At 47.4% G+C, this 13,499-nt stretch overlaps 1 long non-coding RNA gene across 1 annotated transcript; it reads right to left on the minus strand.

The window, feature by feature from the left end:
- Positions 1-6,608: 6,608 nt before the first annotated feature.
- On the minus strand, positions 6,609-12,886 carry LOC115326198. The gene is made up of 4 exons (XR_005716149.3): positions 12,831-12,886; positions 11,553-11,667; positions 10,209-10,394; positions 6,609-6,832 (listed from the first exon to the last, which is right to left on the minus strand). It is a non-coding gene; the product is annotated as an uncharacterized LOC115326198 (long non-coding RNA).
- Between the last annotated feature and the right edge of the window lie 613 nt (positions 12,887-13,499).

Raw genomic sequence — 13,499 nt, forward strand, 5'->3', positions numbered from 1 at the left:
ACGGAACTGTACCAAGAGACTCTGGAAAGGTTTGAAGATCAGTTTTCATGTGTTTCTGCCCCTCCATTCGTCCAAAAACGTGGATAGTATACGTGACAAGGGCAAACCAGACGCTGTCGAACTACGATTGCTTATGCTGGCAAAAGTTTGTGCTCGACAGATGTAGTTGTGTTCCAACATGAACGAGAGAAAACCGCCAAGTTGTCCGGAACACCCGGGGGTTCAGCGAGGCTTCAAATTCACACGGCCGCCTGATCGACCCCCAAGGTCATTCTAAGGTCACATGACCCCCCCATGACGTCACCGGCATCCGCATCGTCATCATCACTGATGACGTCACCGGCATCTGCATCGTCATCAATATCCGCAACGTCATCGTTACTGATGACGTCATCGGCATCGTCACGTGACCCCTCCCCTTGGTACCCTTCCCTCCTCCTCAAGAGCTGCGCTCTAATTCGGCGTTACAGGGAGTTAGTTGTAAACGGCTTTCACTTCTTTGTCGTATGCTCGTTCAAACAAAAGCGGCCCGCAGACCAATCTTTGACCCGATGATTGTAATAAGAAGTAATTGCAAGCCTCAAAAGATTTAAGTTGGCTCGGTGAAAACAGTGGATACAAGATGATCATTGGTACCAGTGGCCATCGCCGACTTATTACGCTTGGTGTGTTCCAGCTTCCTATTTTCAGTATTGACGTCAATCATCGCCGCTACCTTTTACACGTTTGCAGCACGAACAACGTTGCGACCAAAAATAGCTAGAAGAATCTCATCATGGTTGCGGCGTTCATGCGAATGAATCGCTGCACGTCAAATTATTTACGCAAAGTTCAGCGTCGTAACGAACCTTGATAATTTTGCTCAGGCGATTAAAGTGGTAAGGCATTGTTATGAGGACGTAGAATCGACAATTCCAACACGAAAAAGAGTATGCAAACTCACACAGAAGCTGACGTGACATTCCAATGGTTTGTTGACGTGGGACGCGGTGCTTCTTGCCCGCACTCCATTGCGCATCCACTCGAACTGTCATCTGCTCTTTCAAACGACAGCTGCCCGTAAACCAAGTTTTGACCCGGTAATTGGGATAAGAAGTGCAGGCCTCAAAACACTTTTGAAGGTTGGTTGGGGTAAGCAGGCTAAGTGTAAGTAGATACAGGAAGATATTGATCATTGCTACCAGCGGCCGTCACCGACTTGTAATGCCCGATTCTACTTGCCGTTTTCAGTATCGACGTCCACCATCTCAGCTACGGTCTACGCTTTTACAGCCCGAGCGACGTCGCGACTGAAAATAGCGAGATAACTCATCGTGGGACTTGGGCTTTTGCGCTCATTTTGCGGCGTCCACATGAAATGAATCGCCGCACGTCGCATTATTTACGCAGTTTTGCGGTGCAACGAGCCTCATTAATTTTGCTGAAGCCGCTCAAGTAGTCAGACATTGTTAGGAGGACATAGAATAAACAATTCCAATGGAAAAAGAGCACGGGGACTCACACCGACGCCGACAACGCAATTCAGTGGTTTGTTTATGGGCGACGGCGAGCTTCTTGCCCACCGTCCACCGCGCGGCGTCTGCTAGGGGCACTCTGGTTTCTTTGTAAACATGAGTTGGGTGTAGGAGGCTGGTGACATGTCTAGGGTAGACAATCACTGCCCTATTTCCTTACTGTATGTTCGTTTGGAAGTGTTTGAGATATTTATACCCAGACATGGGTCTTTTTACTCGTTTTGAACAGAGCACCATTGAACGCAATTTTTTTTTAGAAAGTTGCTCAGTAAAAATTGGATTTTGTAAGCTTGAATACACAGTGCCATTTGTTCTCTCTTGGAAGCAAGTTAATATTCATTTCGATATATAACAAGCGTTTGATAAGATGAACCACAAATTACTTTTGTAAAAACCGTTATTCTATGGTGTAGCATTGCCACATTTAAAATCGATTAATAACTAGCAACTTGCAAGATGAGGACGGCAGCGTGAAGCTTCAGTTGCCCTCACTTTAGCACGAGTTTCATACATTCTTCAATGCTTTGAGCCCGAGCATTTGCAAGACACGCCCATACGTTCTCATTCCGTTAGGGACTATATCTAGCATATTGCCCGAATCGTGTACAGGTCTTGAATAGACTATCGCATGTTTTTCTACCAACCTGGGGTGTGCCTCGAGGATCAAATGTAGGACAACAAGAATTGCAGGGAGGAGCCTCCTACATTTGGCAATGCTTTGGCATCTTGCGAGCCTCAACAATGCATGCGCAGACAAAGCATGACAAAAGGCAACATGTGCTTGCTGGAGGCTGGGCGTTAAGAGAGGCCCTGCGTTTCCCACCTTGTCGGCGACTATTAGCACCGAGATGTTCTGGTGGCATCTTTTTTTGTTCGCAACATCAGGGGCAGTTTGACACTTCAGCACCATGTTCCAGATAAAAAAAGAAAAAAAAAAGAAAAGAAATTTAGCCTTTTTACTCTGGTGAAGAAGGAAGAGCAGCGGAGCTGCAGCTTCTGTTTTCGGTGGTGGCTTTTCAGGCGAGCGATCTGCTCTTCTTTCGTAAAGGAATCTGAAGCGCTTGACGCAGTGGAACTTTAGGTAATAGCAGAACCATACGCGCTGCTGCGCACATCGCTGCTCGTTCCGTTCCCGCTCTTCTTCCTCCTAAGAAATGTTGCCGCCATCTATCAGCGATGGCAGCAACCAGTTCTCTGGTTGCCAAGGCTGGAAATGTTGCCGCGATCTATGAGCGACGGCGGCAAACAGTGTTGTGTCGACCACAGGTGTTGACATTTGTTTGGTACCGGACATGATTCTGGGGAAACTAGCCCTTAACAGCTCTGCTGTAAGAAACACCTTTCATGCAAGGCTTGTCAAAATATTAGGTGCTGGAAAATATTGGCCATACACATTCAGTCCTCTTCATGTCCTGCAGCCACATTGAAAAGCACTGCAAACAAGTACAATCATACTCCTGATCTCGTCACAACTGTCTCTCCTCCTGTACAATAAATTCTGCATGCTAAGGTCACCAAATGTCAATAGATGCATATGCCAATGCAGCAACTGAAGCCAGCTACAGCCACACCATCTTCCGAATGCCAAATTCCTACCAATGCAACAGTAGCTTGGGCTCCGAGCTAGGCAGTCCCCCCTGCAAATGGTTTTATGCCATCCCTTCAATTTATTTCTAAAATTCTATAGACCTTTTTGCCCTCCGTCGCATGGGCACTGTGATCTTGAAATCATGTGACACAGCGGCCATTAGGTGGCTTCAAATTGTCACTCGCTTCTCCCCTTCGCGTTCTATTCATGTTTTCGTCGCATTTTACTGCAATTTTACAGCGAAGCTGTATATGACTCCGTTGGTCAGGTTTTTTTTCCGTCTGTTAACAGAACAGTAGTGGACAGAAAAGCATCGTGCGGCGCACCTTGTCTTCTATCACATAGTTTTGACTAGTCTTGTGCGAATAGTGGATTTTGAGTTCGAAGCGAATTCAAAGCGAATAGTGGTTTTGGCCGAATATTTTCGATTTGAATATCGAATAGTTTTTTCACGCCTTTCACTACCATTGCATAATGCTTAGACGAAAACCCAGCGCAAACTTGTGAAGGTTGTTCCACTTGTTCATTTATAAGCTAAGTTTAATCTATCTATATTTATGAACAGTGACCTCAGAAGGTCTGGTGTCTTGGGATGGCAAGTAAACGACAGGTCTGATATAAAATGAATCCTGTAGAGATGGCCAACTATACCCAATGGAGTTAATTTACAAATCTTGCTGTATAAAATATTCTTTCTTTAATCTCGAGTCACAAAAGAATGAATCATGCATGATGAACGCAGGTTGTAAGGGCATCTCTAATTAACATAGTATACTCTTGCATAACAGTTTAATTTTAAAATTTTTACTGCAATATAGATATACACATTCACAAAGTTTTCATTTATTTTCAAATGCAGTCGACACAGGCGCACCATCCCGCTATGAATGTATGCTTTACTTCCAAGCACGCAATTATGATATTCATACTTGTCAAAGTTTATCGCGGCTGGTTACCCCATTGAGTGCGCTTCTTACCAAGCACCGGTGCGCTGCGGAGTAGCAACACCCGCGAAGCTCGCGTCCACGAGTATTGCTTCTCCGCAGCGCACTGGTGCTTGGTAAGAAGCGCACTCAACGGGGCCAAAGTCGAATTTGGGGGTTTTACGTGCCAAACCAACGACGGGCATCTGGCACGCCCCAGCGGAGGACTGAGGATTAATTTCGACCACCTGGGGATCTTTTGACATGCAACCGAAAGCTCGGTTACACGGCGTCTTCTCCGCAATAAGCCTCCGTCAGATTGCGGGCACCTCGGCCGCACTCAACGGGGCCAACCCGCGGCAATCAACACTTTGAAAAACGCGAATAGTGCTGTTCTTCTCGAAGCGAATATCGAATAGTGTATTATTCGGAACTACTATTCGAAATTTCGAATATTCGCACAACCCTAGTTTTGACACTTGTAGTTTTCAACAAGAAAACCACAAGATAGATGATAAGGCACGCACAAACAATGCGAAGTACATAGCTCCCCGCATGCGTCTCGGTAAAAATTGCGGTTGCGTAAGCTGCCGTGGCAACGGCAGCGTACAGCCGTTCATCTAGACCCTTTTGCTGTTTACAAACATGAACTGCCGCTTGTGTCCCAAGTGACTTCCGGTCGCTCAGTCTTTGCAAGCCTGTTGAGCTTGTTCATGTCACCAGCATACCTCGGCAAACCTCACTCATGAGGGCCCTCACTCACCCTCACTCACCCTCATCTTCACAGGTGAGGTGAGGGTGAATGAGTTTCTGAACCAGGAAAATTCATGAGTGTGAGGGTGAGTGAGGGTGAGTGAGGGCCGTGAGGGCTGTGAGGGCGGTGAGGGCCGTGAGGGCGGTGAGGGCCGTGAGGGCGGTGAGGGCCGTGAGGGCCGTGAGGGCGGTGAGGGCCGTCAGGGCCATGAGAGCGGTGAGGGCGGTGAGGGGTATGAGGGCCATGAGTGCGTGAGGGGCGTGAGGGCGGTGAGTGCCGTGAGGGCCATGAGTGCGTGAGTGGTGTGAGGGCGGTGAGTGCGTGAGTGGTGTGAGGGCCAAGAGTGCGTGAGGGCAGTGACATGAGAGGCGTGAGGGCCGTGAGAGCGGTGAATGCATGAGGTGTGTGAGGGCCATGAGTGCGTGAGGGTGGTGAGTGCGTGAGGCACCCTTCAGATCGAGCATCTTTCTCAGCAATTTTGGTGTTAATGGCGGGTTGTTCTCTAGCTTTCCCTAGATCGACACGAATTGCTGAGATCGGGTCCGGCTCGAAATAAGCAAGCAACTCGGAGCAATTCGAATACGTTTGAAGCGGCTGCATCCAATCAGGGACGCAAAATTTTCACGGAATACCTCGTGCCGGTGATAATGACACCGAAAGACTTGGTTCTGGTTTGAAATCGATCGTTTTTTTTTTTTTAAATAAACTGTTTCAGAAATGTGCATTAGTATTCTTAACGAGATTTAAATGCATAAAAACACGTTTATAACGCGTAATTGTGTCTAAATAGTGCAAGAAAAATAAAATTTTATGATGACGATGGCAAATTGCAGCAATTGGTTGCTGCGTGTGATCGCGGGCGGCCCGTGTTGCTGGTGTTGCGACGTAAAGTTTCTGGGCGAAATTTCCCCATCCGAAGCTGGCCTGAGTGGCGTGAGGGCCATGAGTGCGTGAGGGGTGTGAGGGCCGCAAGGGCGGTGAGGGGCGTGAGGGCGGTGAGTGGCGTGAGGGCGGTGAGTGGCGTGAGGGCGGTGAGTGGCGTGAGGGCGGTGAGTGGCGTGAGTGGCGTGAGGGCGGTGAGGGCTGTGAGGGCCGTGAGGGCGGTGAGGGCGGTGAGTGGCGTGAGGGCTATGAGTGCGTGAGGGCCGTGAGGGCGGTGAGGGCCGTGAAAGCGGTGAGTGGCGTGAGGGCGGTGAGGGCCGTGAGGGCGGTGAGGGCCGTGAGTGGCGTGAGGGCAGTGAGTGGCGTGAGGGCCATGAGTGAGTGAGGGGCGTGAGGGCCGTGAGGGCGGTGAGGGGCGTGAGGGGCGTGAGGGGCGTGAGGGGCGTGAGGGCCGTGAGGGCGGTGAGTGCGTGAGGGCCGTGAGGTTCAGTGAGGGTGAGTGAAGGGCTGAAGGTGAGTGTGACTGTGAGGGTGAGGATGAGTGAGGGGCTGAAGGTGAGTGTAGCTGTGAGGGTGAGGGTGAGTGAGGGGCTTAGGTGAGTGTGGCTGTGAGGGTGAAGGTGAGTGAGGGCGACCTAAAATGCCGACCTCTGGTCACCAGTGCTAGAAAGCATAATCTCCAACATACATCAAAGTTGGAGACTTAATGAGGGCATTTGGCTGTACAATTTAATGTCTTGGAGGAGGCAAGTTGGTGTACAAATTATTTGAAACATTTTAGCATATCTCGCGTTTCTTCATTCTTTTGGCGCTCACCTGGAGTATTGGTGGTTACACGTTTTATCGACATTTTAGGCAGCAGTGTCAAAGTGGGTTTTTTTCATTTTTGTTATGAATCAAAAGTTCGCTGAGACGTCAAAAACACTGAAGCACCGCCCGGTGGCGTTTGCAAAGAAAGGGGTCTATATAAAAGAAGTTTTGGTACACTGCGTTTCGACTGTAAAACGTGGTCGGCAGGTAATGCGCACTGTCATAAAAGAAATACCAACAATTTACTTATATGAAAGACACGAGGGAATGTGGTACAAGACTTGATCCATCAAGAGGCGCTGGGCCTAAAGAGAACTTCCATCTTGCAAGGCTTGATCCACGATTCAGGGCGGTTTGAAACCTATGGTGTATGCAGAGAACGAAAGTGCCTATTAGGTGAACAGAAACAGAACCTTATCCAAACATTTAGGACAACGCACAGTAGTTGGGTGCAATAAACTCGCACTTGAGCAAATGTCGGTTTAACAAGTATTTCAGAATAACAAACTTTAAAAAATCTATGGTAGTTTTCCTTTGCATTCTATGCAAAAATGTTTCCTCTACGAAAAACAAATTTCGGAATAGCGAATATTTCAGTTCAACGAACTTGATCGGTGGACCCAGGATTACTGTTGTGATCAGTTCAACGAAGTTTTGTGCTCTGCAGTGCTGGCGTAGCTGATGGCCGCCGCCGCCTTTGCAGCAGCGGTGCGGTAAACAAAAACGAACCATGCGGTGCATATTTTTTTTTCTTTATCATTGGTTCCTTTCGGCCATTTTAGTTTTGGGCAACAATGGCAGTTTGTGCGCCCACTTACGTAATAAGTATGACGAAATGGAAGCGGTTGTCTCTCAGACAAATTGAAATACTTTCAGCGTCTGGACAACGGCCAAAGGCAAGTGAACGTTGCGAAGGACTATCGGATGCTACTGTCGACGTTGTCAACGTTTGTGAAGCAAAAGTCGAAGCTTGAAAGAGAAGCTGCAACCAATCCCAACAGGGAACGACTCTGCCCAGAATATTTCAAGCCAGTGGACAGTGCCGTTGCGGTACGACTTCCTCACAGCAACTAGCCGTGCCAGAGGATATGCAAAAAAAAGATACTCTCTGGGCAACTTTGTTACTTCATGCGCTTTCAGAGCGCTGGTGCAAATGAAAATTATTGACTATTTTCAAAATGAAAAAGGCAGCAGCGTAACTGTAATACACTTTGTATATATCAATGTACATGACTCCATAAACTGCATTTCACCCTTTTGACTCGATGCATGCTGTGCCCTATGCTGTTCCATATTCCAGTGAATATATTCAGTTTAGTGGACTGCTAGTTAAGGGAACTATTTCCTTGAGTCCCTAGAAGTTTGCTGAAGTGAGAGTTTACAGTATAGAGTTCTAGAACTTAAACGATACTGGCTATTGAAGAATATAACAGGCAGCAAAACATTCACCACAACAGAGACCTTGAAACATGCATTGGTAGTCCAGCAAATTATGTTTCAAAACAAATTTGTGTTCACAAACAAGAAAATTGCCATTTTAACACACTATTGAGGCAAAGGCTCTGGTAAGGCCTCATTCATACAAAAATTGATCACTAACCCGTAAGAATGTCCAGCAATAGGTTTCGTGGCACTTTAGATTCAGATCGTTGTATACCCTTCTGATTTTATCCCTTATGGGAGGGGTGAGGATGAGAGCTTTTTTAAACAAAATATAATGGTGCAAGGTAACTAGTGTAGGTAAATGTTAAAGGGGCCATGAATCGATTCTTCAACTTCCTTCTTAGCTTTCCTCAACTTACAAATTGTGCAGTATTACCAAAGGTATGGGGGCGTAAGTATACCTCTAGCAGCTCAAGAGGAGGAAAAGGAGGAACTCCCCTCTTGCTCATGGCGCTTGGATCCTCATTTTTGTACTCGCACGTCACCATTCTCCCCCTAGGAAATTGGCCCTTTGATGCTCGTCGCTCAACATTCAGACAAAAGTTGCCAATCCCCCCCTCCCCAGCCTGTGGCTTCCACAGTACTATGCACAACTAGCATATAAACCGGAATATAGGTCGAATTTATTCTTGAAATTGGACCTAAAAAGGCGACCCTCGTATTATATGACGGTTATTAGCGGAAAAAACAAAAATAATCTCGCAACACTGGGTGCCTGAAGATGCCATTTTGTTTTTCTTTGCAATGGCCTAGCACTCGTCCACTTGTCACGATTCACTTTTACTTGTGCTCCTTGGTTTGTTACATCTACCGTTGCAGCTCCCGGAGCAATACTGAGCGGAAGTAGAAGACAGTTCACAGTAGCCTTTGAGAGGAAGGCAATCGCCTATGCAGAGATCCACCGGAATCTTGCAGCGCAGCGAGAGTTCAATGTATCGGAGAAAAGCATACGCTACTGGCAAAACCAGAGACAAAAACCGGCGGCGTGCAGCAAGGCGAAGAAAACTTAATTTCATGGAAGGACTGCAGTGTACCCCGAATTGGAAACAAAGGCGGCAAACTTTATTCGGGATCTGTGCGCCAGATCGATACTTGTGATGTCAGAGAGCATCCGTATAAAAGGCGTTGAGGTTGCTCGTGCCTCCGATCTCTCGAGGGCGCAATTCATAGGGACGGCATCGTCCCTTTGAATTGTGTTAGTGAGCTCGTCGTCGGACGAAGGCTCCGAGGAATCTGAGTAGTAACACTCGCATACTTCCTGTTTTATTGAGTGCAAAACAATTAAATAAATCGGCCGTGTTTTCTCGTCCTTTCATATACTTGGACAATTTTGTCACCAAGGTAAGGTTGCATTTTCTTGCCATAAAAACTTTTTTTGCATCTTGCAACTTGTACATTAAGGGGTCGACCTATATTCCAGTTTATACAGTATCTTCCGTGCACCTCTAAGCCGACAGTGCTGTGGAAACTATGTGCTCGTTGGGCCGGTCACACCTGCATCTTCAGCCACATGATCACGCTCCTTTGCGCATACCCACATGTGCAGAATGGGGTCAGGTGATGGACAGGAGGGCGGGCGAGGTTTGTCAACTGAAGTCCCAATTTTTCACCCCCGCAAGGATGGTGAGAGATCTCGCGGCAGCTGATGTTGGTTCTGAACCTTACTTTATCCCATTGATGTATTTCAATGTCTGTGTAGCAACAAACTGAAAGAAAACTTGAAAATGAAGCACAGGTTGTCGATTGCTTGCCTCACAGAATAAATAGCCCAGCTCGCGTCCGATTCTGTTGCCCGTGGGACGCAGTTTCTTAGCAGAAAATCCCCTTTTTTTCGGTTCTCGTTCCTTATGGCGGGAAAAACCCCAGTCGTCTGCTCTTGCTCCTCTCCCTAATGATGCATGACGAGAGTGCATTCAGGTGCACACTTGATTCTCAAGATGCAGCGAGTGCCGACGCCGAAATGAACTTGCTCCATGTTGCGAGTGGGTACGCATGGGCACGAGTGCCCATGCATACATGTAGTCATACACTGTGCACGAGCATGTGGCTTCGACTTTTATCTTATTTGCGTGCAGAAGTGGCTTCAACGGCATTGCAGAAGGTACACTAGCCTTGACAATGAAGTACAAAAAGGTTTACGCCAAGTCTAGGCACTGTTGCAAGATCACCGAGCCACCACTAAATGTGTTCCGTTTCAAAATGGTGTAATTGGCAAGACTCAAGCGCCACCAAATGTGCTCTCTGGTAGAGCACAAAAGTACATCACCAGACATGAGTATCCAAAATATACTTACAATGGCTAGCGGCGCCTCATAAAAGTCATGCAATGACCCCCTGCTTGGCCACTTAAGCCACACGCAGTGCCGTGAAGGGTACAGGACAGCATCCATGGTGCAGTGATCCAGGGTCCCGCCCGTAGTGTTCCGCTGCTGCCTTGGACAAGGTGAAAGCCAGCTCATTGATGTCATGGTCCCCGGTACCTGTGGTGTGTAACCATTGTGTTTAAAGATTATACAGCGACCGACCGATATTGCAGACCTGATGGGGATCGTGCAGAATTCCGAATAATTGAGCAGTATGAAAAAATGATTTTAGCCTAAAAAACACTTTATTATTACGACTTAAAACGCAAAGTTGCTGCAGCAAGTGATCGGTGGTTTGCTGTACGGCATGGTCCTGTATGGTACTTCGCATTTCAGCGAGTCCTTTTGTCACTGTATACAGACGAAAGCATTCGGACAAGTTACGCGCTCACGGCTGCACAATGCTCGCCAACTGTGGGGCCAGTCGGTAGACTTTCCCCTCGGTGAAGGGCAAAGTCCGGTTTGTAAACGCTGTGCCGCTGGAACAAATGCGCAGATTGATCGCTACTTCCTTGGCGATACAACCGCTGCCTTCTCACGTCGACACATGGGAAATACCGCAAACAAAAGCAGACACCGTCATGACTTTGCAAGGTAAAACCGGAGGCCAAGAGCAAAAGAATTGCTTAGAGTGCTGACGTGCTATGTGGCATCAGCAACCAAAACCTGCCATTTAAAAAATATATATACTAGTTTCAAGTCTCTTAGCAGGACGTGACGTCACGACAACTGACGGCAGTGATTGGCAGGCGGTGTGCATTCTTGCCACTGAATTCATAACCTGTCACCAAATGTAGTTTTTGAACATGGCAGATATAATCTGGCCTGTTTTCGTCCACAATGCTGCCGCCTAGTCTGTCGCATAAATTATTTTTGTTGCTAAGGGGCAATCGGGGCTTTACGTAAACATAGGCTGGACGTGCGTGTGGGAAAAATAACATGAATGACTGCCCCCACCCAACATTGGCTCTTCAAACAAACTGCCAGAAAAAAATAGGCCAATATGTCAACATTTTTGTCCTTTCCCCATTTTTGGTGGCTGTCGTGTCAGATTGAAGTATAAGTAACTAGTAAAATTAAAATAAATGAAAAAATACATAACGTAAGGTGTAAATAAACTCTATAGATATAATACCAGTCCCAATGGTTTAACAAAGAGGCTGGTTTTCTCAGAATGCCCCCCTCTCACTCGAGTCCGTATTGAATCTTAATATGAAGTTGCCCCGAAAAAGCTGCAGAAAATGCACATAGTGACAGAGCCCATAAAGACCACACCTGCCTTTCAAACTAGATGCAGTACAGGACGCAGAACGGTACCCATGGGCTAGCTGCAGCTGTAGCCCAGTGCTTGTAGTATATCGCAGCTGATGGAAGGGAGGGAGGCCAGCTCCTTCCATGCCGTGGTACCGGGAAAAACAATACAGATGAGCCAATGACGTCAAGCGCCTTCAGTATTTCTGGGCATCCATGAAGCCAATCTGGGACACCAACGACAAAAAACTTCAGTAACACAGTGAACAAAAGAGTAGGCATGCAGGCGAGCTGTGAATTGTGAACACAACTACAACCCAAGGCACAAGAAAGCAGAAAGGAAGAGGTCTTTCCACTTCCTTGCATGTCGGGTTTGAGTCTCGCACGGGGTAGTAAAAAGCAACAATACTGGTTCCCTAGCCTTTTTCTGCGTCAAGAAGCCTTGGAACAAAGAAATCCTACTGGTTATTCATCTTGTTTTCTCTTCTCGGGCCGATTATAATGCACGGTGCGGAAGCAAACTGCCTCGAAGGGGCTCAACTCACACTTCCAAGAAAATGATTGCCGAGCAACCACTCCATTGTGTACTACGTGCACTGTACGTTTTAAGCAGGTCTGTTTTCTGCTAACACGACAGCGGTAGGAATGTTACTTGTGTCAAGCTGGAGAAGCCATAGTGGGGGCTACCCCAGCTACGCCCACGCTGGCTCTTATGGCGGTTCTGTGCAACGCAGACAGCTTTCCCCATTTTAACCGAGTGCCTAGGCAGACACAGAAGCAGCCACACAAGACAATCGAGGGAAGACGCAGAGTTGTACAGGCTAAGAGGGAACGACATAGTGTAGCGAGGTTTTAGTCCAGGCTATTCCTCCGAGAAATGCAGTCGGTGGAAATGTAGGTCAGTTGTTCTTGCCATTAATTTAGGTAACGAATGCAAACATTATACTATTTTGCATCTTTTTCTACTGGAATGCTAGTCACCCGCAACGAAAAAACGCCACAAACTGAAAGAAAGTCTGGTTGCATTGTTACACGGACACCAAGTCCACCAGGAAAAGCCATCTGTACCATCCACCTGTTCATAAGCGAGCTGGAGTTCATCAAAGCACAACCGAGACTCTCTCAAGAGTATTTGGTTCCTTGTCACTAGTTATTGAATGAAAACACAGCGCAGTGATGATTACTGTCAGCGCAGCCTTGCCACTAGCACTGCTGTCACTCGGGTGGCACATATTTCGCTGGCACGACATGGCCTGCGAGCCACATATATTCCTAAAAGAAAGCTGCATAGAATGCACTTACCGTGGCTAGCGTCGCCGCCCAGAGAGCTTGCACAAACCCTCCGCATGACACGCAGTGCAGTTCAGAACAGAGCAGCACTGGCTAGCCAGTTGCTGCGAAGGCTTGCAGTGTCTTGCTGCTGCAAGTCACCTCTTTCATGCCTTGTGGTACCCATCAGTTTCAAAACAAACGCTGATGAACCGCGACCAGCCATGACCTGTAGCACAAGGGGGAAAAACGTATGAATGTGCAGTCTCCTATCTGTTTGCTTTTGTCTAACGCCTCTGAGTTTTCTTTGAGAAGAAAACAGCAATGATACTTCTTTCACAGTAATGTGCAAAAGAAACAAAAACGGCTCGGTTATTATACCGTCTCATAAGTTGTGTGCAGCAAAGGCACGGGTGCGAGGGCGCAGCTCTGCAGAATGTTCTTTTTGCGCGGGTACTCGTGCAAAAAAGGCGCTTTTTATTGTCATGTGCTCGGGCCTGCGCCTTTGCTGCACGCAACTTATGATACAGAGTGTATAGCACGCCTCCGTGAGCACTCGCGTACGGCGAGAAATCCATGATATCCAGGGTACGATAGCAGGAAACCTCGCAAGGGTGCACGAAGGTGCAAGTGCGCCAGAATGTGCAGCTGGAGGTGGTGACAGAATGACATAGTTTGAGAATATGAGGTTACTTGGGTCAA

Source organism: Ixodes scapularis, unplaced genomic scaffold (genome assembly GCF_016920785.2).
Source record: "Ixodes scapularis isolate PalLabHiFi unplaced genomic scaffold, ASM1692078v2 PGA_scaffold4__175_contigs__length_147842914, whole genome shotgun sequence".
NCBI lineage: Eukaryota > Metazoa > Arthropoda > Arachnida > Ixodida > Ixodidae > Ixodes > Ixodes scapularis.